Genomic DNA, 26,771 nt, shown 5'->3' with positions numbered 1-26,771 from the left:
TCTCTCTGCCTCTCTCTGTCTCTCTCTGTGCCTCTCTGGCTCTTTTATTTCTCTATCGATTTCTTCCTCTCTCCGTTTCTCTCTGTCTCGTTCTGTCTCTCTCTCCACCTCTCTCTGGCCTTCTCTGACTTTCTCTGTCTTTCTCGGTGTCTCTCTGTCACTCTCTGTCTCTCCTTGCCTCTCTCTGTCTCTCTCTGTCTCTCTCCGCTTCTCTCCGTCTCTCTCTGTCCCTCTCTGTCTCTCTCTGTCTCTCTCTGCCTCTCTCTAACCCTCTGCCTTTCTCCGCCTCTCTCCGTCTCTCTCTGCCTCTCTCTGTCTCTCGCTGTGCCTCTCTCTGCCTCTCTCTGTCTCCCTCTGTCTCTGTCTCTCTCCGCCTCTCTCCGTCTCTCTCTGTCTCTCTCTGTCTCTCTCCGTCTCTCTCTGTCTGTCTTGATCATTAGCTTTCTGCCGCTCTCCGGTCTCTCTGGCTCTCTTTGTTTCTCTGTCTCTCTCTGTCTCTCTCCGTCTCTCTCTCTCTGTCTCTCTCAGCCTCTCTCCGTCTCTCTCTGTCTCTCTTTGTCTCTCACTGCCTCACTCTGCCTCTCTCTGTCCCTCTCTGTCTGTCTCTGTCTCTCTCCATCTCACTCATTCTCTCTTAGTCTCTCTTAGTCTCTCTCTGCCTCTCTCTGCCTCTCTCTGTCCCTCACTGTCTGTCTCTCTCTCTCTCTCTCGGTCTCTCTATCTCACTCTGTCTCTCTCTGCCTCTCTCTTTCTCTCTCTGTCTCTCCCGGTCTCTGTCTCTGTCTCCCTGTCTCTCTCTACCTCTCTCTGTCTCTATCTGCCTCCCTCTGTCCCTCTCTGTCTCTTTCTGTCTCTCTCCGTCTCTGTCTCTCTCCGCCTCTCTCCGTCTCTCTCTGTCTCTCTCTGTCTCTCTCCGTCTCTCTCTGTCTGTCTTGATCATTAGCTTTCTGCCGCTCTCCGTTCTCTCTGTCACTCTCTGTCTCTCTCTCTCTCTGTCTCTGTCTCTCTCTGTCTCTCTCCGCCTCTCTCGGTCGCTCTCCGTCTCTCTCTCTGTCTGTCTCCTTCTCTCTCTATCTGCCTCTCTCTGTCCCTCTATGTGTCTTTCTGTCTCTCTCCGTCTCTGTCTCTTTCTGTCCCTCTCTGTCTCTCCTTGCCTCTCTCTCTCTGTCTCTGTCTCTCTCTGTCTCTCTCCGCCTCTCTCGGTCTCTCTCCGCCTCTCTCTGGCTCTCTCCGTCTCTCTCTCTCTCTCTCTGTCTGTCTCCGTCTCTGTCTATCTGCCTCTCTCTGTCCCTCTCTGTCCCGCTCGGACTTTCTCTGTCTTTCTCGGTGTCTCTCTGTCACTCTCTGTCTCTCTCCATCTCTCGCTGTTTCTCTCTACTTCTCTCTGTCCCTCTCTCTCTCTTTCTGTCCCTCTCTGTCTCTCCTCGCCTCTCTCTGTCTCTCTCCGTCTCTGTCTCTTTCTGTCTCTCTCCGTCTCTGTCCCTCTCTGTCTCTCCTTGCCTCTCTGTCTCTGTCTCTCTCTGTCTCTCTCCGCCTCTCTCGGTCTCTCTCCGTCTCTCTCTCTGTCTCTCTCAGCCTCTCTCCGTCTCTCTCTGTCTCTCTTTGTCTCTCACTGCCTCACTCTGCCTCTCTCTGTCCCTCTCTGTCTGTCTCTGTCTCTCTCCATCTCACTCATTCTCTCTTAGTCTCTCTTAGTCTCTCTCTGCCTCTATCTGCCTCTCTCTGTCCCTCACTGTCTGTCTCTCTCTCTCTCGGTCTCTCTATCTCACTCTGTCTCTCTCTGCCTCTCTCTGTCTCTCCCGGTCTCTGTCTCTGTCTCCCTGTCTCTCTCTACCTCTCTCTGTCTCTATCTGCCTCCCTCTGTCCCTCTCTGTCTCTTTCTGTCTCTCTCCGTCTCTGTCTCTTCTCTCCCTCTCTGTCTCTCCTTGCCTCTCTCTGTCTCCCTCTGTCTCTCTCTGTCTCTCTCTGTCTCTCTCTGTCTCTCTCTGTCTCTCTCTGTCTCTCTCCGTCTCTCTCTGCCTCTCTCTAACTCTCTGCCTCTCTCTGCCTCTCTCTGTCTCTCTCTGTGCCTCTCTGGCTCTTTTTTTTCTCTATCGATTTCTTCCTCTCTCCGTTTCTCTCTGTCTCGTTCTGTCTCTCTCTCCACCTCTCTCTGGCCTTCTCTGACTTTCTCGGTGTCTCTCTGTCACTCTCTGTCTCTTCTTGCCTCTCCCTATCTCTCTCTGTCTCTCTCCGCCTCTCTCCGTCTCTCTCTGTCCCTCTCTGTCTCTCTCTGTCTCTCTCTGCCTCTCTCTAATCCTCTGCCTCTCTCCGCCTCTCTCCGTCTCTCTCTGCCTCTCTCTGTCTCTCTCTGTGCCTCTCTCTGCCTCTCTCTGTCTCCCTCTGTCTCTGTCTCGCTCCGCCTCTCTCCGTCTCTCTCTGTCTCTCTCTGTCTCTCTCCGTCTCTCTCTGTCTCTCTCTGTCTCTCTCCGTCTCTCTCTGTCTCTCTCTCTCTCTGTCTGTCTCCGTCTCTGTCTATCTGCCTCTCTCTGTCCCTCTCTGTCCCGCTCTGACTTTCTCTGTCTTTCTCTGTCTTCCTCGGTGTCTCTCTGTCACTCTCTGTCTCCCTCCATCTCTCACTGTTTCTCTATACTTCTCTCTGTCTCTCTCTCTCTCTTTCTGTCCCTCTCTGTCTCTCCTTGCCTCTCTCTGTCTCCCTCTGTCTCACTCTGTCTCTCTCCGCCTCTCTCCGTCTCTCTCTGTCTCTCTCTGTCTCTCTCTGTCTCTCTCAGTCTCTCTCCGCCTCTCTCCGTCTCTCTCCGGCTCTCTCTGTCCCTCTCTGTCTCTCTCTGTCTCTCTCTGTCCCCCTCTGTCTCTCTCTGTCTCTCTCTGTCTCTCTCTCTTCCTCTCTCTGTCTCTCTCTGTCTCTCTCCACCTCTCTCCGGCTCTCTCTGTCCCTCTCTGTCTCTCTCTGTCTCTCTCTAACCCTCTGCCTCTCTGCCTCTCCCTGTCCCTCTCTGACTTTCTCTGTATTTCTCGGTGTCTCTCTTTCACTCTCTGTCTCCCTCTATCTCTCGCTATTTCTCTCTACTTGTCTCTGTCTCTCTCTGTCTCTTTCTGTCCCTCTCTGTCTCTCTCCGTCTCTTTCTGTCCCTCTCTGTCTCTCCTTGCCTCTCTCTGTCCCCCTCTGTCTCTCTCTGTCTCTCTCTGTCTCTCTCTCTTCCTCTCTCTGTCTCTCTCTGTCTCTCTCCACCTCTCTCTGCCTCTCTCTGGCCTTCTCTGACTTTCGCTGTCTTTCTCGATGTCTCTCCGTCACTCTCTGTCTCCCTCATTTCTCGCTGTTTCTCGCTACTTCTCTCTGTCTCTCTCTGTCTCTTTCTGTCCCTCTCTGTCTCTCCTTGCCTCTCTCTGTCTCTCTCTGTCTCTCTCTGTCTCTCTCTGTCTCTCTCTGTCCCTCTCTGTCTCTCTCTATCTCTCGCCTTTTTTCTCTACTTCTCTCTGTCTCTCTCTATCTCTTTCTGTCCCTCTCTGACTCTCCTTGCCTCTCTCTGTCTCTCTCTGTCTCTCTCTGCCTCTCTCTAACTCTCTGCCTCTCTCTGGCTCTCTTTATTTCTCTATCACGTTCTTCCTCTCTCCGTTTCTCTCTGTCTCGTTCTATCTCTCTCTCCACCTCTCTCTGCCTCTCGCTGGCCTTTTCTGACTTTCTCTGTCTTTCTCGGTGTCTCTCTGTCACTCTGTGTCTCCCTCTATCTCTCGCTGTTTCTCTCTATTTCACTCTGTCTCTCCCTCTTTCTGCCCCTCTCTGTCTCTCTCTGTCTCCCTCCGTCTCTCTCTCTCTGTCTCTCTCTGTCTCTCTTTGTCTCTCTCTGCCTCTCTCTTTCCCGCTCTGTCTGTCTCTATCTCTCTCTGTCTCTCCCTGTCCCTCTCTGATTTTCGCTGTCTTTCTCGGTGTCTCTCTGTCACGCCCTCTCTCCCTCTACCTCTCGCTGTATCTCTCTGCTTCTCTCTGTCTCTCTCTGGCTCTGGTTGTTTCTCCATCTCTCTCTCCCTTTCTCCGTTCCTCTCTTGCTCTCTTTGTGTCTGTATCTCTCTCTGTCTGTCTCTGTCTCTCCTTGCCTCTCCCTGTCCCTCTCTGACTTGCTCTGTCCTTCTCGGTGTCTCTCTGTCACTCTCTGTCTCTCTCTATCTCGCGCTGTTTCTCTCTACTTGTCTCTGACTCACTCTGTCTCTTTCTGTCCCTCTCTGTCTCTCCTTGCCTCTCTGTCTCTGTCTCTCTCTGTCTCTCTCCGCCTCTCTCGGTCTCTCTCCGTCCCTCTCTCTGTCTCTCTCAGCCTCTCTCCGTCTCTCTCTGTCTCTCTTTGTCTCTCACTGCCTCACTCTGCCTCTCTCTGTCCCTCTCTGTCTGTCTCTGTCTCTCTCCATCTCACTCATTCTCTCTTAGTCTCTCTTAGTCTCTCTCTGCCTCTCTCTGCCTCTCTCTGTCCCTCACTGTCTGTCTCTCTCTCTCTCGGTCTCTCTATCTCACTCTGTCTCTCTCTGCCTCTCTCTGTCTCTCTCTGTCTCTCCCGGTCTCTGTCTCTGTCTCCCTGTCTCTCTCTACCTCTCTCTGTCTCTATCTGCCTCCCTCTGTCCCTCTCTGTCTCTTTCTGTCTCTCTCCGTCTCTGTCTCTTCTCTCCCTCTCTGTCTCTCCTTGCCTCTCTCTGTCTCCCTCTGTCTCTCTCTGTCTCTCTCTGGCTCTCTCTGTCTCTCTCCGTCTCTCTCTGCCTCTCTCTAACTCTCTGCCTCTCTCTGCCTCTCTCTGTCTCTCTCTGTGCCTCTCTGGCTCTTTTATTTCTCTATCGATTTCTTCCTCTCTCCGTTTCTCTCTGTCTCGTTCTGTCTCTCTCTCCACCTCTCTCTGGCCTTCTCTGACTTTCTCTGTCTTTCTCGGTGTCTCTCTGTCACTCTCTGTCTCTCCTTGCCTCTCTCTGTCTCTCTCTGTCTCTCTCCGCTTCTCTCCGTCTCTCTCTGTCCCTCTCTGTCTCTCTCTGTCTCTCTCTGCCTCTCTCTATCTCTCGCTGTTTCTCTCTACTTGTCTCTGTCTCTCTCTGTCCCTTTCTGTCCCTCTCTGTCTCTCTCTGTCTCTTTCTGTCCCTCTCTGTCTCTCCTTGCCTCTCTCTGTCTCCCTCTGTCTCTCTCTGTCTCTCTCCGCCTCTCTCCGTCTCTCTCTGTCTCTCTCTGTCTCTCTCTGTCTCTCTCTGTCTGTCTTGATCATTTGCTTTCTGCCGCTCTCCGTCTCTCTCTATCTGCCTCTCTCTGTCCCTCTCTGTCTCTCTCTATCTCTCGCTGTTTCTCTCTACTTCTCTCTGTCTCTCTCTCTCTCTTTCTGTCCCTCTCTGTCTCTCCTTGCCTCTCTCTGTCTCTCTCTGTCTCTCTCTGTCTCTCCCTGGCTCTCTCTGGCTCTCTCTGTCCCTCTCTGTCTCTCTCTGTCTCTCTCTAACCCTCTGCCTCTCTCTGCCTCTCTGCCTCTCCCTGTCCCTCTCTGACTTTCTCTGTATTTCTCGGTGTCTCTCTTTCACTCTCTGTCTCCCTCTATCTCTCGCTATTTCTCTCTACTTGTCTCTGTCTCTCTCTGTCTCTTTCTGTCCCTCTCTGTCTCTCCTTGCCTCTCTCTGTCTCTCTCTGTATTCCGCCTCTCTCCGTCTCTCTCTGTCTCTCTCTCCCTCTCTCCGTCTCTCTCTATCTGCCCCTCTCTGTCCCTCTCTATCTCTCCTTGCCTCTCTCTGTGTCTTACACTCTCTCTCTGTCTCTCTCTGTCTCTCTCTGCCTCTCTCTGTCTCTCTCTGTCTCTCCCTGCCTCTCTCTAAATCTCTGCCTCTCCCTGTCTCCCTCTGTCTCTCGCTGTCTCTCTCTGTCTCTCTCTGTCTCTCTCTGTCTCTCTCCGTCTCTGTCTCTTTCGGTCTCTCTCCGTCTCTGTCCCTTTCTGTCTCTCTCTGTCTCTCTCCGCCTCTCTCCGTCTCTCTCTGTCTCTCTCTGTCTCTCTCCGTCTCTCTCTGTCTGTCTTGATCATTAGCTTTCTGCCGCTCTCCGTTCTCTCTGTCACTCTCTGTCTCTCTCTCTCTCTGTCTCTGTCTCTCTCTGTCTCTCTCCGCCTCTCTCGGTCTCTCTCCGTCTCTCTCTCTGTCTGTCTCCTTCTCTCTCTATCTGCCTCTCTCTGTCCCTCTATGTGTCTTTCTGTCTCTCTCCGTCTCTGTCTCTTTCTGTCCCTCTCTGTCTCTCCTTGCCTCTCTCTCTGTCTGTCCCTGCCTCTCTCTAACTCTCTGTCTCTCTCTGTCTGTCCCTGCCTCTCTCTAACTCTCTGTCTCTCTCTGTCTCTCTCTGTCTCTATCTGTCTCTCTCTGTCTCCCTCTGTCTCTCTCTGTCTCTCTCTGTCTCCCTCCGTCTCTCTCTCTCTGTCTCTCTCTGTCTCTCTTTGTCTCTCTCTGCCTCTCTCTGTCCCGCTCTGTCTGTCTCTATCTCTCTCTGTCTCTCCCTGTCCCTCTCTGACTTTCTCTGTCTTTCTCGGTGTCTCTCTGTCACGCCCTCTCTCCCTCTACCTCTCGCTGTATCTCTCTGCTTCTCTCTGCCTCTCTCTGGCTCTGGTTGTTTCTCCATCGCTCTCTCCCTTTCTCCGTTCCTCTCTTGCTCTCTTTGTGTCTGTATCTCTCTCTGTCTGTCTCTGTCTCTCCTTGCCTCTCCCTGTCCCTCTCTGACTTGCTCTGTCTTTCTCGGTGTCTCTCTGTCACTCTCTGTCTCTCTCTATCTCTCGCTGTTTCTCTCTACTTGTCTCTGTCTCACTCTGTCTCTTTCTGTCCCTCTCTGTCTCTCCTTGCCTCTCTGTCTCTGTCTCTCTCTGTCTCTCTCCGCCTCTCTCGGTCTCTCTCCGTCTCTCTCTCTGTCTCTCTCAGCCTCTCTCCGTCTCTCTCTGTCTCTCTTTGTCTCTCACTGCCTCACTCTGCCTCTCTCTGTCCCTCTCTGTCTGTCTCTGTCTCTCTCCATCTCACTCATTCTCTCTTAGTCTCTCTTAGTCTCTCTCTGCCTCTATCTGCCTCTCTCTGTCCCTCACTGTCTGTCTCTCTCTCTCTCTCTCGGTCTCTCTATCTCACTCTGTCTCTCTCTGCCTCTCTCTGTCTCTCCCGGTCTCTGTCTCTGTCTCCCTGTCTCTCTCTACCTCTCTCTGTCTCTATCTGCCTCCCTCTGTCCCTCTCTGTCTCTTTCTGTCTCTCTCCGTCTCTGTCTCTTCTCTCCCTCTCTGTCTCTCCTTGCCTCTCTCTGTCTCCCTCTGTCCCTCTCTGTCTCTCCTTGCCTCTCTCTGTCTCTCTCTGTCTCTCTCTGTCTCTCTCTGTCTCTCTCTGTCCCTCTCTGTCTCTCTCTATCTCTCGCCTTTTTTCTCTACTTCTCTCTGTCTCTCTCTATCTCTTTCTGTCCCTCTCTGACTCTCCTTGCCTCTCTCTGTCTCTCTCTGTCTCTCTCTGCCTCTCTCTAACTCTCTGCCTCTCTCTGGCTCTCTTTATTTCTCTATCACGTTCTTCCTCTCTCCGTTTCTCTCTGTCTCGTTCTATCTCTCTCTCCACCTCTCTCTGCCTCTCGCTGGCCTTTTCTGACTTTCTCTGTCTTTCTCGGTGTCTCTCTGTCACTCTGTGTCTCCCTCTATCTCTCGCTGTTTCTCTCTATTTCACTCTGTCTCTCCCTCTTTCTGCCCCTCTCTGTCTCTCACTGTCTCCCTCCGTCTCTCTCTCTCTGTCTCTCTCTGTCTCTCTTTGTCTCTCTCTGCCTCTCTCTGTCCCGCTCTGTCTGTCTCTATCTCTCTCTGTCTCTCCCTGTCCCTCTCTGACTTTCGCTGTCTTTCTCGGTGTCTCTCTGTCACGCCCTCTCTCCCTCTACCTCTCGCTGTATCTCTCTGCTTCTCTCTGTCTCTCTCTGGCTCTGGTTGTTTCTCCATCTCTCTCTCCCTTTCTCCGTTCCTCTCTTGCTCTCTTTGTGTCTGTATCTCTCTCTGTCTGTCTCTGTCTCTCCTTGCCTCTCCCTGTCCCTCTCTGACTTGCTCTGTCTTTCTCGGTGTCTCTCTGTCACTCTCTGTCTCTCTCTATCTCTCGCTGTTTCTCTCTACTTGTCTCTGTCTCACTCTGTCTCTTTCTGTCCCTCTCTGTCTCTCCTTGCCTCTCTGTCTCTGTCTCTCTCTGTCTCTCTCCGCCTCTCTCGGTCTCTCTCCGTCTCTCTCTCTGTCTCTCTCAGCCTCTCTCCGTCTCTCTCTGTCTCTCTCCGTCTCTCTCTGCCTCTCTCTAACTCTCTGCTTCTCTCTGCCTCTCTCTGTCTCTCTCTGTCCCTCTCTGTCTCACTCTGTCTCTCTCCGCCTCTCTCCGTCTCTCTCTGTCTCTCTCTGTCTCTCTCTGTCTCTCTCAGTCTCTCTCCGCCTCTCTCCGTCTCTCTCCGGCTCTCTCTGTCCCTCTCTGTCTCTCTCTGTCTCTCTCTAACCCTCTGCCTCTCTGCCTCTCCCTGTCCCTCTCTGACTTTCTCTGTATTTCTCGGTGTCTCTCTTTCACTCTCTGTCTCCCTCTATCTCTCGCTATTTCTCTCTACTTGTCTCTGTCTCTCTCTGTCTCTTTCTGTCCCTCTCTGTCTCACTCTGTCTCTTTCTGTCCCTCTCTGTCTCTGTCTCTCTCTGTCTCTCTCCGCCTCTCTCGGTCTCTCTCCGTCTCTCTCTCTCTGTCTCTCTCAGCCTCTCTCCGTCTCTCTCTGTCTCTCTTTGTCTCTCACTGCCTCACTCTGCCTCTCTCTGTCCCTCTCTGTCTGTCTCTGTCTCTCTCCATCTCACTCATTCTCTCTTAGTCTCTCTTAGTCTCTCTCTGCCTCTCTCTGCCTCTCTCTGTCCCTCACTGTCTGTCTCTCTCTCTCTCTCTCTCTCGGTCTCTCTATCTCACTCTGTCTCTCTCTGCCTCTCTCTGTCTCTCTCTGTCTCTCCCGGTCTCTGTCTCTGTCTCCCTGTCTCTCTCTACCTCTCTCTGTCTCTATCTGCCTCCCTCTGTCCCTCTCTGTCTCTTTCTGTCTCTCTCCGTCTCTGTCTCTTCTCTCCCTCTCTGTCTCTCCTTGCCTCTCTCTGCCTCCCTCTGTCTCTCTCTGTCTCTCTCTGGCTCTCTCTGTCTCTCTCCGTCTCTCTCTGCCTCTCTCTAACTCTCTGCCTCTCTCTGCCTCTCTCTGTCTCTCTCTGTGCCTCTCTGGCTCTTTTATTTCTCTATCGATTTCTTCCTCTCTCCGTTTCTCTCTGTCTCGTTCTGTCTCTCTCTCCACCTCTCTCTGGCCTTCTCTGACTTTCTCTGTCTTTCTCGGTGTCTCTCTGTCACTCTCTGTCTCTCCTTGCCTCTCTCTGTCTCTCTCTGTCTCTCTCCGCTTCTCTCCGTCTCTCTCTGTCCCTCTCTGTCTCTCTCTGTCTCTCTCTGCCTCTCTCTAACCCTCTGCCTTTCTCCGCCTCTCTCCGTCTCTCTCTGCCTCTCTCTGTCTCTCGCTGTGCCTCTCTCTGCCTCTCTCTGTCTCCCTCTGTCTCTGTCTCTCTCCGCCTCTCTCCGTCTCTCTCTGTCTCTCTCTGTCTCTCTCCGTCTCTCTCTGTCTGTCTTGATCATTAGCTTTCTGCCGCTCTCCGGTCTCTCTGGCTCTCTTCGTTTCTCTGTCTCTCTCTGTCTCTCTCCGTCTCTCTCTCTCTGTCTCTCTCAGCCTCTCTCCGTCTCTCTCTGTCTCTCTTTGTCTCTCACTGCCTCACTCTGCCTCTCTCTGTCCCTCTCTGTCGGTCTCTGTCTCTCTCCATCTCACTCATTCTCTCTTAGTCTCTCTTAGTCTCTCTCTGCCTCTCTCTGCCTCTCTCTGTCCCTCACTGTCTGTCTCTCTCTCTCGCTCTCTCGGTCTCTCTATCTCACTCTGTCTCTCTCTGCCTCTCTCTGTCTCTCTCTGTCTCTCCCGGTCTCTGTCTCTGTCTCCCTGTCTCTCTCTACCTCTCTCTGTCTCTATCTGCCTCCCTCTGTCCCTCTCTGTCTCTTTCTGTCTCTCTCCGTCTCTGTCTCTCTCCGCCTCTCTCCGTCTCTCTCTGTCTCTCTCTGTCTCTCTCCGTCTCTCTCTGTCTGTCTTGATCATTAGCTTTCTGCCGCTCTCCGTTCTCTCTGTCACTCTTTGTCTCTCTCTCTCTCTGTCTCTGTCTCTCTCTGTCTCTCTCCGCCTCTCTCGGTCTCTCTCCGTCTCTCTCTCTGTCTGTCTCCTTCTCTCTCTATCTGCCTCTCTCTGTCCCTCTATGTGTCTTTCTGTCTCTCTCCGTCTCTGTCTCTTTCTGTCCCTCTCTGTCTCTCCTTGCCTCTCTCTCTCTGTCTCTGTCTCTCTCTGTCTCTCTCCGCCTCTCTCGGTCTCTCTCCGCCTCTCTCTGGCTCTCTCCGTCTCTCTCTCTCTCTCTGTCTGTCTCCGTCTCTGTCTATCTGCCTCTCTCTGTCCCTCTCTGTCCCGCTCGGACTTTCTCTGTCTTTCTCGGTGTCTCTCTGTCACTCTCTGTCTCTCTCCATCTCTCGCTGTTTCTCTCTACTTCTCTCTGTCCCTCTCTCTCTCTTTCTGTCCCTCTCTGTCTCTCCTCGCCTCTCTCTGTCTCTCTCCGTCTCTGTCTCTTTCTGTCTCTCTCCGTCTCTGTCCCTCTCTGTCTCTCCTTGCCTCTCTCTGTCTCTCTCTGTCTGTCCCTGCCTCTCTCTAACTCTCTGTCTCTCTCTGTCTCTCTCTGTCTCTATCTGTCTCTTTCTGTCTCCCTCTGTCTCTCTCTGTCTCTCTCTGTCTCCCTCCGTCTCTCTCTCTGTCTCTCTCTGTCTCTCTTTGTCTCTCTCTGCCTCTCTCTGTCCCGCTCTGTCTGTCTCTATCTCTCTCTGTCTCTCCCTGTCCCTCTCTGACTTTCTCTGTCTTTCTCGGTGTCTCTCTGTCACGCCCTCTCTCCCTCTACCTCTCGCTGTATCTCTCTGCTTCTCTCTGTCTCTCTCTGGCTCTGGTTGTTTCTCCATCTCTCTCTCCCTTTCTCCGTTCCTCTCTTGCTCTCTTTGTGTCTGTATCTCTCTCTGTCTGTCTCTGTCTCTCCTTGCCTCTCCCTGTCCCTCTCTGACTTGCTCTGTCTTTCTCGGTGTCTCTCTGTCACTCTCTGTCTCTCTCTATCTCTCGCTGTTTCTCTCTACTTGTCTCTGTCTCACTCTGTCTCTTTCTGTCCCTCTCTGTCTCTCCTTGCCTCTCTGTCTCTGTCTCTCTCTGTCTCTCTCCGCCTCTCTCGGTCTCTCTCCGTCTCTCTCTCTGTCTCTCTCAGCCTCTCTCCGTCTCTCTCTGTCTCTCTTTGTCTCTCACTGCCTCACTCTGCCTCTCTCTGTCCCTCTCTGTCTATCTCTGTCTCTCTCCATCTCACTCATTCTCTCTTAGTCTCTCTTAGTCTCTCTCTGCCTCTATCTGCCTCTCTCTGTCCCTCACTGTCTGTCTCTCTCTCTCTCGGTCTCTCTATCTCACTCTGTCTCTCTCTGCCTCTCTCTGTCTCTCCCGGTCTCTGTCTCTGTCTCCCTGTCTCTCTCTACCTCTCTCTGTCTCTATCTGCCTCCCTCTGTCCCTCTCTGTCTCTTTCTGTCTCTCTCCGTCTCTGTCTCTTCTCTCCCTCTCTGTCTCTCCTTGCCTCTCTCTGTCTCCCTCTGTCTCTCTCTGTCTCTCTCTGTCTCTCTCTGTCTCTCTCTAACTCTCTCTGTCTCTCTCTGCCTCTCTCTAACTCTCTGCCTCTCTCTGTCTCTCTCTGTGCCTCTCTGGCTCTTTTTTTTCTCTATCGATTTCTTCCTCTCTCCGTTTCTCTCCGTCTCGTTCTGTCTCTCTCTCCACCTCTCTCTGGCCTTCTCTGACTTTCTATGTCTTTCTCGGTGTCTCTCTGTCACTCTCTGTCTCTCCTTGCCTCTCCCTATCTCTCTCTGTCTCTCTCCGCCTCTCTCCGTCTCTCTCTGTCCCTCTCTGTCTCTCTCTGTCTCTCTCTGCCTCTCTCTAACCCTCTGCCCCTCTCCGCCTCTCTCCGTCTCTCTCTGCCTCTCTCTGTCTCTCTCTGTGCCTCTCTCTGCCTCTCTCTGTCTCCCTCTGTCTCTGTCTCGCTCCGCCTCTCTCCGTCTCTCTCTGTCTCTCTCTGTCTCTCTCCGTCTCTCTCTGTCTCTCTCTGTCTCTCTCCGTCTCTCTCTGTCTCTCTCTCTCTCTCTGTCTGTCTCCGTCTCTGTCTATCTGCCTCTCTCTGTCCCTCTCTGTCCCGCTCTGACTTTCTCTGTCTTTCTCTGTCTTCCTCGGTGTCTCTCTGTCACTCTCTGTCTCCCTCCATCTCTCACTGTTTCTCTATACTTCTCTCTGTCTCTCTCTCTCTCTTTCTGTCCCTCTCTGTCTCTCCTTGCCTCTCTCTGTCTCCCTCTGTCTCACTCTGTCTCTCTCCGCCTCTCTCCGTCTCTCTCTGTCTCTCTCTGTCTCTCTCTGTCTCTCTCAGTCTCTCTCCGCCTCTCTCCGTCTCTCTCCGGCTCTCTCTGTCCCTCTCTGTCTCTCTCTGTCTCTCTCTAACCCTCTGCCTCTCTGCCTCTCCCTGTCCCTCTCTGACTTTCTCTGTATTTCTCGGTGTCTCTCTTTAACTCTCTGTCTCCCTCTATCTCTCGCTATTTCTCTCTACTTGTCTCTGTCTCTCTCTGTCTCTTTCTGTCCCTCTCTGTCTCTCTCCGTCTCTTTCTGTCCCTCTCTGTCTCTCCTTGCCTCTCTCTGTCCCCCTCTGTCTCTCTCTGTCTCTCTCTGTCTCTCTCTCTTCCTCTCTCTGTCTCTCTCTGTCTCTCTCCACCTGTCTCTGCCTCTCTCTGGCCTTCTCTGACTTTCGCTGTCTTTCTCGATGTCTCTCCGTCACTCTCTGTCTCCCTCTATGTCTCGCTGTTTCTCGCTACTTCTCTCTGTCTCTCTCTGTCTCTTTCTGTCCCTCTCTGTCTCTCCTTGCCTCTCTCTGTCTCTCTCTGTCTCTCTCTGTCTCTCTCTGTCTCTCTCTGTCCCTCTCTATCTCTCGCCTTTTTTCTCTACTTCTCTCTGTCTCACTCTGTCTCTTTCTGTCCCTCTCTGTCTCTCCTTGCCTCTCTGTCTCTGTCTCTCTCTGTCTCTCTCCGCCTCTCTCGGTCTCTCTCCGTCTCTCTCTCTGTCTCTCTCAGCCTCTCTCCGTCTCTCTCTGTCTCTCTTTGTCTCTCACTGCCTCACTCTGCCTCTCTCTGTCCCTCTCTGTCTGTCTCTGTCTCTCTCCATCTCACTCATTCTCTCTTAGTCTCTCTTAGTCTCTCTCTGCCTCTATCTGCCTCTCTCTGTCCCTCACTGTCTGTCTCTCTCTCTCTCGGTCTCTCTATCTCACTCTGTCTCTCTCTGCCTCTCTCTGTCTCTCCCGGTCTCTGTCTCTGTCTCCCTGTCTCTCTCTACCTCTCTCTGTCTCTATCTGCCTCCCTCTGTCCCTCTCTGTCTCTTTCTGTCTCTCTCCGTCTCTGTCTCTTCTCTCCCTCTCTGTCTCTCCTTGCCTCTCTCTGTCTCCCTCTGTCTCTCTCTGTCTCTCTCTGTCTCTCTCTGTCTCTCTCTGTCTCTCTCTGTCTCTCTCCGTCTCTCTCTGCCTCTCTCTAACTCTCTGCCTCTCTCTGCCTCTCTCTCTGTCTCTCTCTGTGCCTCTCTGGCTCTTTTTTTTCTCTATCGATTTCTTCCTCTCTCCGTTTCTCTCTGTCTCGTTCTGTCTCTCTCTCCACCTCTCTCTGGCCTTCTCTGACTTTCTCGGTGTCTCTCTGTCACTCTCTGTCTCTTCTTGCCTCTCCCTATCTCTCTCTGTCTCTCTCCGCCTCTCTCCGTCTCTCTCTGTCCCTCTCTGTCTCTCTCTGTCTCTCTCTACCTCTCTCTAACCCTCTGCCTCTCTCCGCCTCTCTCCGTCTCTCTCTGCCTCTCTCTGTCTCTCTCTGTGCCTCTCTCTGCCTCTCTCTGTCTCCCTCTGTCTCTGTCTCGCTCCGCCTCTCTCCGTCTCTCACTGTCTCTCTCTGTCTCTCTCCGTCTCTCTCTGTCTCTCTCTGTCTCTCTCCGTCTCTCTCTGTCTCTCTCTCTCTCTGTCTGTTTCCGTCTCTGTCTATCTGCCTCTCTCTGTCCCTCTCTGTCCCGCTCTGACTTTCTCTGTCTTTCTCTGTCTTCCTCGGTGTCTCTCTGTCACTCTCTGTCTCCCTCCATCTCTCACTGTTTCTCTATACTTCTCTCTGTCCCTCTCTCTCTCTTTCTGTCCCTCTCTGTCTCTCCTTGCCTCTCTCTGTCTCCCTCTGTCTCACTCTGTCTCTCTCCGCCTCTCTCCGTCTCTCTCTGTCTCTCTCTGTCTCTCTCTGTCTCTCTCAGTCTCTCTCCGCCTCTCTCCGTCTCTCTCCGGCTCTCTCTGTCCCTCTCTGTCTCTCTCTGTCCCCCTCTGTCTCTCTCTGTCTCTCTCTGTCTCTCTCTCTTCCTCTCTCTGTCTCTCTCTGTCTCTCTCCACCTCTCTCCGGCTCTCTCTGTCCCTCTCTGTCTCTCTCTGTCTCTCTCTAACCCTCTGCCTCTCTGCCTCACCCTGTCCCTCTCTGACTTTCTCTGTATTTCTCGGTGTCTCTCTTTCACTCTCTGTCTCCCTCTATCTCTCGCTATTTCTCTCTACTTGTCTCTGTCTCTCTCTGTCTCTTTCTGTCCCTCTCTGTCTCTCTCCGTCTCTTTCTGTCCCTCTCTGTCTCTCCTTGCCTCTCTCTGTCCCCCTCTGTCTCTCTCTGTCTCTCTCTGTCTCTCTCTCTCTTCCTCTCTCTGTCTCTCTCTGTCTCTCTCCACCTCTCTCTGCCTCTCTCTGGCCTTCTCTGACTTTCGCTGTCTTTCTCGATGTCTCTCCGTCACTCTCTGTCTCCCTCTATGTCTCGCTGTTTCTCGCTACTTCTCTCTGTCTCTCTCTGTCTCTTTCTGTCCCTCTCTGTCTCTCCTTGCCTCTCTCTGTCTCTCTCTGTCTCTCTCTGTCTCTCTCTGTCTCTCTCTGTCCCTCTCTGTCTCTCTCTATCTCTCGCCTTTTTTCTCTACTTCTCTCTGTCTCTCTCTATCTCTTTCTGTCCCTCTCTGACTCTCCTTGCCTCTCTCTGTCTCTCTCTGCCTCTCTCTAACTCTCTGCCTCTCTCTGGCTCTCTTTATTTCTCTATCACGTTCTTCCTCTCTCCGTTTCTCTCTGTCTCGTTCTATCTCTCTCTCCACCTCTCTCTGCCTCTCGCTGGCCTTTTCTGACTTTCTCTGTCTTTCTCGGTGTCTCTCTGTCACTCTGTGTCTCCCTCTATCTCTCGCTGTTTCTCTCTATTTCACTCTGTCTCTCCCTCTTTCTGCCCCTCTCTGTCTCTCTCTGTCTCCCTCCGTCTCTCTCTCTCTGTCTCTCTCTGTCTCTCTTTGTCTCTCTCTGCCTCTCTCTGTCCCGCTCTGTCTGTCTCTATCTCTCTCTGTCTCTCCCTGTCCCTCTCTGACTTTCGCTGTCTTTCTCGGTGTCTCTCTGTCACGCCCTCTCTCCCTCTACCTCTCGCTGTATCTCACTGCTTCTCTCTGTCTCTCTCTGGCTCTGGTTGTTTCTCCATCTCTCTCTCCCTTTCTCCGTTCCTCTCTTGCTCTCTTTGTGTCTGTATCTCTCTCTGTCTGTCTCTGTCTCTCCTTGCCTCTCCCTGTCCCTCTCTGACTTGCTCTGTCTTTCTCGGTGTCTCTCTGTCACTCTCTGTCTCTCTCTATCTCGCGCTGTTTCTCTCTACTTGTCTCTGACTCACTCTGTCTCTTTCTGTCCCTCTCTGTCTCTCCTTGCCTCTCTGTCTCTGTCTCTCTCTGTCTCTCTCCGCCTCTCTCGGTCTCTCTCCGTCTCTCTCTCTGTCTCTCTCAGCCTCTCTCCGTCTCTCTCTGTCTCTCTTTGTCTCTCACTGCCTCACTCTGCCTCTCTCTGTCCCTCTCTGTCTGTCTCTGTCTCTCTCCATCTCACTCATTCTCTCTTAGTCTCTCTTAGTCTCTCTCTGCCTCTATCTGCCTCTCTCTGTCCCTCACTGTCTGTCTCTCTCTCTCTCGGTCTCTCTATCTCACTCTGTCTCTCTCTGCCTCTCTCTGTCTCTCCCGGTCTCTGTCTCTGTCTCCCTGTCTCTCTCTACCTCTCTCTGTCTCTATCTGCCTCCCTCTGTCCCTCTCTGTCTCTTTCTGTCTCTCTCCGTCTCTGTCTCTTCTCTCCCTCTCTGTCTCTCCTTGCCTCTCTCTGTCTCCCTCTGTCTCTCTCTGTCTCTCTCTGTCTCTCTCTCTCTCTCTCTCCGTCTCTCTCTGCCTCTCTCTAACTCTCTGCCTCTCTCTGCCTCTCTCTGTCTCTCTCTGTGCCTCTCTGGCTCTTTTTTTTCTCTATCGATTTCTTCCTCTCTCCGTTTCTCTCTGTCTCGTTCTGTCTCTCTCTCCACCTCTCTCTGGCCTTCTCTGACTTTCTCTGTCTTTCTCGGTGTCTCTCTGTCACTCTCTGTCTCTCCTTGCCTCTCCCTATCTCTCTCTGGCTCTCTCTGTCCCTCTCTGTCTCTCTCTGTCTCTCTCTAACCCTCTGCCTCTCTGCCTCTCCCTGTCCCTCTCTGACTTTCTCTGTATTTCTCGGTGTCTCTCTTTCACTCTCTGTCTCCCTCTATCTCTCGCTATTTCTCTCTACTTGTCTCTGTCTCTCTCTGTCTCTCTCTGTCTCTCTCTGTCTCTCTCTGTCTCTCTCTGTCCCTCTCTGTCTCTCTCTATCTCTCGCCTTTTCTCTCTACTTCTCTCTGTCTCTCTCTATCTCTTTCTGTCCCTCTCTGACTCTCCTTGCCTCTCTCTGTCTCTCTCTGTCTCTCTCTGCCTCTCTCTAACTCTCTGCCTCTCTCTGGCTCTCTTTATTTCTCTATCACGTTCTTCCTCTCTCCGTTTCTCTCTGTCTCGTTCTATCTCTCTCTCCACCTCTCTCTGCCTCTCGCTGGCCTTTTCTGACTTTCTCTGTCTTTCTCGGTGTCTCTCTGTCACTCTGTGTCTCCCTCTATCTCTCGCTGTTTCTCTCTATTTCACTCTGTCTCTCCCTCTTTCTGCCCCTCTCTGTCTCTCTCTGTCTCCCTCCGTCTCTCTCTCTCTGTCTCTCTCTGTCTCTCTTTGTCTCTCTCTGCCTCTCTCTGTCCCGCTCTGTCTGTCTCTATCTCTCTCTGTCTCTCCCTGTCCCTCTCTGACTTTCTCTGTCTTTCTCGGTGTCTCTCTGTCACGCCCTCTCTCCCTCTACCTCTCGCTGTATCTCTCTGCTTCTCTCTGTCTCTCTCTGGCTCTGGTTGTTTCTCCATCTCTCTCTCCCTTTCTCCGTTCCTCTCTTGCTCTCTTTGTGTCTGTATCTCTCTCTGTCTGTCTCTGTCTCTCCTTGCCTCTCCCTGTCCCTCTCTGACTTGCTCTGTCTTTCTCGGTGTCTCTCTGTCACTCTCTGTCTCTCTCTATCTCTCGCTGTTTCTCTCTACTTGTCTCTGTCTCACTCTGTCTCTTTCTGTCCCTCTCTGTCTCTCCTTGCCTCTCTGTCTCTGTCTCTCTCTGTCTCTCTCCGCCTCTCTCGGTCTCTCTCCGTCTCTCTCTCTGTCTCTCTCAGCCTCTCTCCGTCTCTCTCTGTCTCTCTTTGTCTCTCACTGCCTCACTCTGCCTCTCTCTGTCCCTCTCTGTCTGTCTCTGTCTCTCTCCATCTCACTCATTCTCTCTTAGTCTCTCTTAGTCTCTCTCTGCCTCTCTCTGCCTCTCTCTGTCCCTCACTGTCTGTCTCTCTCTCTCTCTCTCGGTCTCTCTATCTCACTCTGTCTCTCTCTGCCTCTCTCTGTCTCTCTCTGTCTCTCCCGGTCTCTGTCTCTGTCTCCCTGTCTCTCTCTACCTCTCTCTGTCTCTATCTGCCTCCCTCTGTCCCTCTCTGTCTCTTTCTGTCTCTCTCCGTCTCTGTCTCTTCTCTCCCTCTCTGTCTCTCCTTGCCTCTCTCTGCCTCCCTCTGTCTCTCTCTGTCTCTCTCTGGCTCTCTCTGTCTCTCTCCGTCTCTCTCTGCCTCTCTCTAACTCTCTGCCTCTCTCTGCCTCTCTCTGTCTCTCTCTGTGCCTCTCTGGCTCTTTTATTTCTCTATCGATTTCTTCCTCTCTCCGTTTCTCTCTGTCTCGTTCTGTCTCTCTCTCCACCTCTCTCTGGCCTTCTCTGACTTTCTCTGTCTTTCTCGGTGTCTCTCTGTCACTCTCTGTCTCTCCTTGCCTCTCTCTGTCTCTCTCTGTCTCTCTCCGCTTCTCTCCGTCTCTCTCTGTCCCTCTCTGTCTCTCTCTGTCTCTCTCTGCCTCTCTCTAACCCTCTGCCTTTCTCCGCCTCTCTCCGTCTCTCTCTGCCTCTCTCTGTCTCTCGCTGTGCCTCTCTCTGCCTCTCTCTGTCTCCCTCTGTCTCTGTCTCTCTCCGCCTCTCTCCGTCTCTCTCTGTCTCTCTCTGTCTCTCTCCGTCTCTCTCTGTCTGTCTTGATCATTAGCTTTCTGCCGCTCTCCGGTCTCTCTGGCTCTCTTTGTTTCTCTGTCTCTCTCTGTCTCTCTCCGTCTCTCTCTCTCTCTGTCTCTCTCAGCCTCTCTCCGTCTCTCTCTGTCTCTCTTTGTCTCTCACTGCCTCACTCTGCCTCTCTCTGTCCCTCTCTGTCTGTCTCTGTCTCTCTCCATCTCACTCATTCTCTCTTAGTCTCTCTTAGTCTCTCTCTGCCTCTCTCTGCCTCTCTCTGTCCCTCACTGTCTGTCTCTCTCTCTCTCTCTCTCTCTCTCTCTCTCGGTCTCTCTATCTCACTCTGTCTCTCTCTGCCTCTCTCTGTCTCTCTCTGTCTCTCCCGGTCTCTGTCTCTGTCTCCCTGTCTCTCTCTACCTCTCTCTGTCTCTATCTGCCTCCCTCTGTCCCTCTCTGTCTCTTTCTGTCTCTCTCCGTCTCTGTCTCTCTCCGCCTCTCTCCGTCTCTCTCTGTCTCTCTCTGTCTCTCTCCGTCTCTCTCTGTCTGTCTTGATCATTAGCTTTCTGCCGCTCTCCGTTCTCTCTGTCACTCTCTGTCTCTCTCTCTCTCTGTCTCTGTCTCTCTCTGTCTCTCTCCGCCTCTCTCGGTCTCTCTCCGTCTCTCTCTCTGTCTGTCTCTTTCTCTCTCTATCTGCCTCTCTCTGTCCCTCTATGTGTCTTTCTGTCTCTCTCCGTCTCTGTCTCTTTCTGTCCCTCTCTGTCTCTCCTTGCCTCTCTCTCTCTGTCTCTGTCTCTCTCTGTCTCTCTCCGCCTCTCTCGGTCTCTCTCCGCCTCTCTCTGGCTCTCTCCGTCTCTCTCTCTCTCTCTGTCTGTCTCCGTCTCTGTCTATCTGCCTCTCTCTGTCCCTCTCTGTCCCGCTCGGACTTTCTCTGTCTTTCTCGGTGTCTCTCTGTCACTCTCTGTCTCTCTCCATCTCTCGCTGTTTCTCTCTACTTCTCTCTGTCCCTCTCTCTCTCTTTCTGTCCCTCTCTGTCTCTCCTCGCCTCTCTCTGTCTCTCTCCGTCTCTGTCTCTTTCTGTCTCTCTCCGTCTCTGTCCCTCTCTGTCTCTCCTTGCCTCTCTCTGTCTCTCTCTGTCTGTCCCTGCCTCTCTCTAACTCTCTGTCTCTCTCTGTCTCTCTCTGTCTCTATCTGTCTCTTTCTGTCTCCCTCTGTCTCTCTCTGTCTCTCTCTGTCTCCCTCCGTCTCTCTCTCTGTCTCTCTCTGTCTCTCTTTGTCTCTCTCTGCCTCTCTCTGTCCCGCTCTGTCTGTCTCTATCTCTCTCTGTCTCTCCCTGTCCCTCTCTGACTTTCTCTGTCTTTCTCGGTGTCTCTCTGTCACGCCCTCTCTCCCTCTACCTCTCGCTGTATCTCTCTGCTTCTCTCTGTCTCTCTCTGGCTCTGGTTGTTTCTCCATCTCTCTCTCCCTTTCTCCGTTCCTCTCTTGCTCTCTTTGTGTCTGTATCTCTCTCTGTCTGTCTCTGTCTCTCCTTGCCTCTCCCTGTCCCTCTCTGACTTGCTCTGTCTTTCTCGGTGTCTCTCTGTCACTCTCTGTCTCTCTCTATCTCTCGCTGTTTCTCTCTACTTGTCTCTGTCTCACTCTGTCTCTTTCTGTCCCTCTCTGTCTCTCCTTGCCTCTCTGTCTCTGTCTCTCTCTGTCTCTCTCCGCCTCTCTCGGTCTCTCTCCGTCTCTCTCTCTGTCTCTCTCAGCCTCTCTCCGTCTCTCTCTGTCTCTCTTTGTCTCTCACTGCCTCACTCTGCCTCTCTCTGTCCCTCTCTGTCTGTCTCTGTCTCTCTCCATCTCACTCATTCTCTCTTAGTCTCTCTTAGTCTCTCTCTGCCTCTATCTGCCTCTCTCTGTCCCTCACTGTCTGTCTCTCTCTCTCTCGGTCTCTCTATCTCACTCTGTCTCTCTCTGCCTCTCTCTGTCTCTCCCGGTCTCTGTCTCTGTCTCCCTGTCTCTCTCTACCTCTCTCTGTCTCTATCTGCCTCCCTCTGTCCCTCTCTGTCTCTTTCTGTCTCTCTCCGTCTCTGTCTCTTCTCTCCCTCTCTGTCTCTCCTTGCCTCTCTCTGTCTCCCTCTGTCTCTCTCTGTCTCTCTCTGTCTCTCTCTGTCTCTCTCTAACTCTCTCTGTCTCTCTCTGCCTCTCTCTAACTCTCTGCCTCTCTCTGTCTCTCTCTGTGCCTCTCTGGCTCTTTTTTTTCTCTATCGATTTCTTCCTCTCTCCGTTTCTCTCCGTCTCGTTCTGTCTCTCTCTCCACCTCTCTCTGGCCTTCTCTGACTTTCTCTGTCTTTCTCGGTGTCTCTCTGTCACTCTCTGTCTCTCCTTGCCTCTCCCTATCTCTCTCTGTCTCTCTCCGCCTCTCTCCGTCTCTCTCTGTCCCTCTCTGTCTCTCTCTGTCTCTCTCTGCCTCTCTCTAACCCTCTGCCTCTCTCTGCCTCTCTCCGTCTCTCTCTGCCTCTCTCTGTCTCTCTCTGTGCCTCTCTCTGCCTCTCTCTGTCTCCCTCTGTCTCTGTCTCGCTCCGCCTCTCTCCGTTTCTCTCTGTCTCTCTCTGTCTCTCTCCGTCTCTCTCTGTCTCTCTCTGTCTCTCTCCGTCTCTCTCTGTCTCTCTCTCTCTCTCTGTCTGTCTCCGTCTCTGTCTATCTGCCTCTCTCTGTCCCTCTCTGTCCCGCTCTGACTTTCTCTGTCTTTCTCTGTCTTCCTCGGTGTCTCTCTGTCACTCTCTGTCTCCCTCCATCTCTCACTGTTTCTCTATACTTCTCTCTGTCTCTCTCTCTCTCTTTCTGTCCCTCTCTGTCTCTCCTTGCCTCTCTCTGTCTCCCTCTGTCTCACTCTGTCTCTCTCCGCCTCTCTCCGTCTCTCTCTGTCTCTCTCTGTCTCTCTCTGTCTCTCTCAGTCTCTCTCCGCCTCTCTCCGTCTCTCTCCGGCTCTCTCTGTCCCTCTCTGTCTCTCTCTGTCTCTCTCTAACCCTCTGCCTCTCTGCCTCTCCCTGTCCCTCTCTGACTTTCTCTGTATTTCTCGGTGTCTCTCTTTAACTCTCTGTCTCCCTCTATCTCTCGCTATTTCTCTCTACTTGTCTCTGTCTCTCTCTGTCTCTTTCTGTCCCTCTCTGTCTCTCTCCGTCTCTTTCTGTCCCTCTCTGTCTCTCCTTGCCTCTCTCTGTCCCCCTCTGTCTCTCTCTGTCTCTCTCTGTCTCTCTCTCTTCCTCTCTCTGTCTCTCTCTGTCTCTCTCCACCTCTCTCTGCCTCTCTCTGGCCTTCTCTGACTTTCGCTGTCTTTCTCGATGTCTCTCCGTCACTCTCTGTCTCCCTCTATGTCTCGCTGTTTCTCGCTACTTCTCTCTGTCTCTCTCTGTCTCTTTCTGTCCCTCTCTGTCTCTCCTTGCCTCTCTCTGTCTCTCTCTGTCTCTCTCTGTCTCTCTCTGTCTCTCTCTGTCCCTCTCTATCTCTCGCCTTTTTTCTCTACTTCTCTCTGTCTCACTCTGTCTCTTTCTGTCCCTCTCTGTCTCTCCTTGCCTCTCTGTCTCTGTCTCTCTCTGTCTCTCTCCGCCTCTCTCGGTCTCTCTCCGTCTCTCTCTCTGTCTCTCTCAGCCTCTCTCCGTCTCTCTCTGTCTCTCTTTGTCTCTCACTGCCTCACTCTGCCTCTCTCTGTCCCTCTCTGTCTGTCTCTGTCTCTCTCCATCTCACTCATTCTCTCTTAGTCTCTCTTAGTCTCTCTCTGCCTCTATCTGCCTCTCTCTGTCCCTCACTGTCTGTCTCTCTCTCTCTCGGTCTCTCTATCTCACTCTGTCTCTCTCTGCCTCTCTCTGTCTCTCCCGGTCTCTGTCTCTGTCTCCCTGTCTCTCTCTACCTCTCTCTGTCTCTATCTGCCTCCCTCTGTCCCTCTCTGTCTCTTTCTGTCTCTCTCCGTCTCTGTCTCTTCTCTCCCTCTCTGTCTCTCCTTGCCTCTCTCTGTCTCCCTCTGTCTCTCTCTGTCTCTCTCTGTCTCTCTCTGTCTCTCTCTGTCTCTCTCTGTCTCTCTCCGTCTCTCTCTGCCTCTCTCTAACTCTCTGCCTCTCTCTGCCTCTCTCTGTCTCTCTCTGTGCCTCTCTGGCTCTTTTTTTTCTCTATCGATTTCTTCCTCTCTCCGTTTCTCTCTGTCTCGTTCTGTCTCTCTCTCCACCTCTCTCTGGCCTTCTCTGACTTTCTCGGTGTCTCTCTGTCACTCTCTGTCTCTTCTTGCCTCTCCCTATCTCTCTCTGTCTCTCTCCGCCTCTCTCCGTCTCTCTCTGTCCCTCTCTGTCTCTCTCTGTCTCTCTCTGCTTCTCTCTAACCCTCTGCCTCTCTCCGCCTCACTCCGTCTCTCTCTGCCTCTCTCTGTCTCTCTCTGTGCCTCTCTCTGCCTCTCTCTGTCTCCCTCTGTCTCTGTCTCGCTCCGCCTCTCTCCGTCTCTCTCTGTCTCTCTCTGTCTCTCTCCGTCTCTCTCTGTCTCTCTCTGTCTCTCTCCGTCTCTCTCTGTCTCTCTCTCTCTCTCTGTCTGTTTCCGTCTCTGTCTATCTGCCTCTCTCTGTCCCTCTCTGTCCCGCTCTGACTTTCTCTGTCTTTCTCTGTCTTCCTCGGTGTCTCTCTGTCACTCTCTGTCTCCCTCCATCTCTCACTGTTTCTCTATACTTCTCTCTGTCCCTCTCTCTCTCTTTCTGTCCCTCTCTGTCTCTCCTTGCCTCTCTCTGTCTCCCTCTGTCTCACTCTGTCTCTCTCCGCCTCTCTCCGTCTCTCTCTGTCTCTCTCTGTCTCTCTCTGTCTCTCTCAGTCTCTCTCCGCCTCTCTCCGTCTCTCTCCGGCTCTCTCTGTCCCTCTCTGTCTCACTCTGTCTCTCTCCGCCTCTCTCCGTCTCTCTCTGTCTCTCTCTGTCTCTCTCTGTCTCTCTCAGTCTCTCTCCGCCTCTCTCCGTCTCTCTCCGGCTCTCTCTGTCCCTCTCTGTCTCTCTCTGTCTCTCTCTAACCCTCTGCCTCTCTGCCTCTCCCTGTCCCTCTCTGACTTTCTCTGTATTTCTCGGTGTCTCTCTTTCACTCTCTGTCTCCCTCTATCTCTCGCTATTTCTCTCTACTTGTCTCTGTCTCTCTCTGTCTCTTTCTGTCCCTCTCTGTCTCACTCTGTCTCTTTCTGTCCCTCTCTGTCTCTGTCTCTCTCTGTCTCTCTCCGCCTCTCTCGGTCTCTCTCCGTCTCTCTCTCTCTGTCTCTCTCAGCCTCTCTCCGTCTCTCTCTGTCTCTCTTTGTCTCTCACTGCCTCACTCTGCCTCTCTCTGTCCCTCTCTGTCTGTCTCTGTCTCTCTCCATCTCACTCATTCTCTCTTAGTCTCTCTTAGTCTCTCTCTGCCTCTCTCTGCCTCTCTCTGTCCCTCACTGTCTGTCTCTCTCTCTCTCTCTCTCGGTCTCTCTATCTCACTCTGTCTCTCTCTGCCTCTCTCTGTCTCTCTCTGTCTCTCCCGGTCTCTGTCTCTGTCTCCCTGTCTCTCTCTACCTCTCTCTGTCTCTATCTGCCTCCCTCTGTCCCTCTCTGTCTCTTTCTGTCTCTCTCCGTCTCTGTCTCTTCTCTCCCTCTCTGTCTCTCCTTGCCTCTCTCTGCCTCCCTCTGTCTCTCTCTGTCTCTCTCTGGCTCTCTCTGTCTCTCTCCGTCTCTCTCTGCCTCTCTCTAACTCTCTGCCTCTCTCTGCCTCTCTCTGTCTCTCTCTGTGCCTCTCTGGCTCTTTTATTTCTCTATCGATTTCTTCCTCTCTCCGTTTCTCTCTGTCTCGTTCTGTCTCTCTCTCCACCTCTCTCTGGCCTTCTCTGACTTTCTCTGTCTTTCTCGGTGTCTCTCTGTCACTCTCTGTCTCTCCTTGCCTCTCTCTGTCTCTCTCTGTCTCTCTCCGCTTCTCTCCGTCTCTCTCTGTCCCTCTCTGTCTCTCTCTGTCTCTCTCTGCCTCTCTCTAACCCTCTGCCTTTCTCCGCCTCTCTCCGTCTCTCTCTGCCTCTCTCTGTCTCTCGCTGTGCCTCTCTCTGCCTCTCTCTGTCTCCCTCTGTCTCTGTCTCTCTCCGCCTCTCTCCGTCTCTCTCTGTCTCTCTCTGTCTCTCTCCGTCTCTCTCTGTCTGTCTTGATCATTAGCTTTCTGCCGCTCTCCGGTCTCTCTGGCTCTCTTCGTTTCTCTGTCTCTCTCTGTCTCTCTCCGTCTCTCTCTCTCTGTCTCTCTCAGCCTCTCTCCGTCTCTCTCTGTCTCTCTTTGTCTCTCACTGCCTCACTCTGCCTCTCTCTGTCCCTCTCTGTCGGTCTCTGTCTCTCTCCATCTCACTCATTCTCTCTTAGTCTCTCTTAGTCTCTCTCTGCCTCTCTCTGCCTCTCTCTGTCCCTCACTGTCTGTCTCTCTCTCTCGCTCTCTCGGTCTCTCTATCTCACTCTGTCTCTCTCTGCCTCTCTCTGTCTCTCTCTGTCTCTCCCGGTCTCTGTCTCTGTCTCCCTGTCTCTCTCTACCTCTCTCTGTCTCTATCTGCCTCCCTCTGTCCCTCTCTGTCTCTTTCTGTCTCTCTCCGTCTCTGTCTCTCTCCGCCTCTCTCCGTCTCTCTCTGTCTCTCTCTGTCTCTCTCCGTCTCTCTCTGTCTGTCTTGATCATTAGCTTTCTGCCGCTCTCCGTTCTCTCTGTCACTCTTTGTCTCTCTCTCTCTCTGTCTCTGTCTCTCTCTGTCTCTCTCCGCCTCTCTCGGTCTCTCTCCGTCTCTCTCTCTGTCTGTCTCCTTCTCTCTCTATCTGCCTCTCTCTGTCCCTCTATGTGTCTTTCTGTCTCTCTCCGTCTCTGTCTCTTTCTGTCCCTCTCTGTCTCTCCTTGCCTCTCTCTCTCTGTCTCTGTCTCTCTCTGTCTCTCTCCGCCTCTCTCGGTCTCTCTCCGCCTCTCTCTGGCTCTCTCCGTCTCTCTCTCTCTCTCTGTCTGTCTCCGTCTCTGTCTATCTGCCTCTCTCTGTCCCTCTCTGTCCCGCTCGGACTTTCTCTGTCTTTCTCGGTGTCTCTCTGTCACTCTCTGTCTCTCTCCATCTCTCGCTGTTTCTCTCTACTTCTCTCTGTCCCTCTCTCTCTCTTTCTGTCCCTCTCTGTCTCTCCTCGCCTCTCTCTGTCTCTCTCCGTCTCTGTCTCTTTCTGTCTCTCTCCGTCTCTGTCCCTCTCTGTCTCTCCTTGCCTCTCTCTGTCTCTCTCTGTCTGTCCCTGCCTCTCTCTAACTCTCTGTCTCTCTCTGTCTCTCTCTGTCTCTATCTGTCTCTTTCTGTCTCCCTCTGTCTCTCTCTGTCTCTCTCTGTCTCCCTCCGTCTCTCTCTCTGTCTCTCTCTGTCTCTCTTTGTCTCTCTCTGCCTCTCTCTGTCCCGCTCTGTCTGTCTCTATCTCTCTCTGTCTCTCCCTGTCCCTCTCTGACTTTCTCTGTCTTTCTCGGTGTCTCTCTGTCACGCCCTCTCTCCCTCTACCTCTCGCTGTATCTCTCTGCTTCTCTCTGTCTCTCTCTGGCTCTGGTTGTTTCTCCATCTCTCTCTCCCTTTCTCCGTTCCTCTCTTGCTCTCTTTGTGTCTGTATCTCTCTCTGTCTGTCTCTGTCTCTCCTTGCCTCTCCCTGTCCCTCTCTGACTTGCTCTGTCTTTCTCGGTGTCTCTCTGTCACTCTGTGTCTCCCTCTATCTCTCGCTGTTTCTCTCTATTTCACTCTGTCTCTCCCTCTTTCTGCCCCTCTCTGTCTCTCTCTGTCTCCCTCCGTCTCTCTCTCTCTGTCTCTCTCTGTCTCTCTTTGTCTCTCTCTGCCTCTCTCTGTCCCGCTCTGTCTGTCTCTATCTCTCTCTGTCTCTCCCTGTCCCTCTCTGACTTTCGCTGTCTTTCTCGGTGTCTCTCTGTCACGCCCTCTCTCCCTCTACCTCTCGCTGTATCTCACTGCTTCTCTCTGTCTCTCTCTGGCTCTGGTTGTTTCTCCATCTCTCTCTCCCTTTCTCCGTTCCTCTCTTGCTCTCTTTGTGTCTGTATCTCTCTCTGTCTGTCTCTGTCTCTCCTTGCCTCTCCCTGTCCCTCTCTGACTTGCTCTGTCTTTCTCGGTGTCTCTCTGTCACTCTCTGTCTCTCTCTATCTCGCGCTGTTTCTCTCTACTTGTCTCTGACTCACTCTGTCTCTTTCTGTCCCTCTCTGTCTCTCCTTGCCTCTCTGTCTCTGTCTCTCTCTGTCTCTCTCCGCCTCTCTCGGTCTCTCTCCGTCTCTCTCTC

This window comes from Diachasmimorpha longicaudata, chromosome 7 (genome assembly GCF_034640455.1).
Source record: "Diachasmimorpha longicaudata isolate KC_UGA_2023 chromosome 7, iyDiaLong2, whole genome shotgun sequence".
In the NCBI taxonomy this organism is placed as follows: Eukaryota; Metazoa; Arthropoda; class Insecta; order Hymenoptera; family Braconidae; genus Diachasmimorpha; species Diachasmimorpha longicaudata.
The sequence above is the reverse complement of the archived record's forward strand: the minus strand, read 5'-3'. Positions refer to the sequence as shown.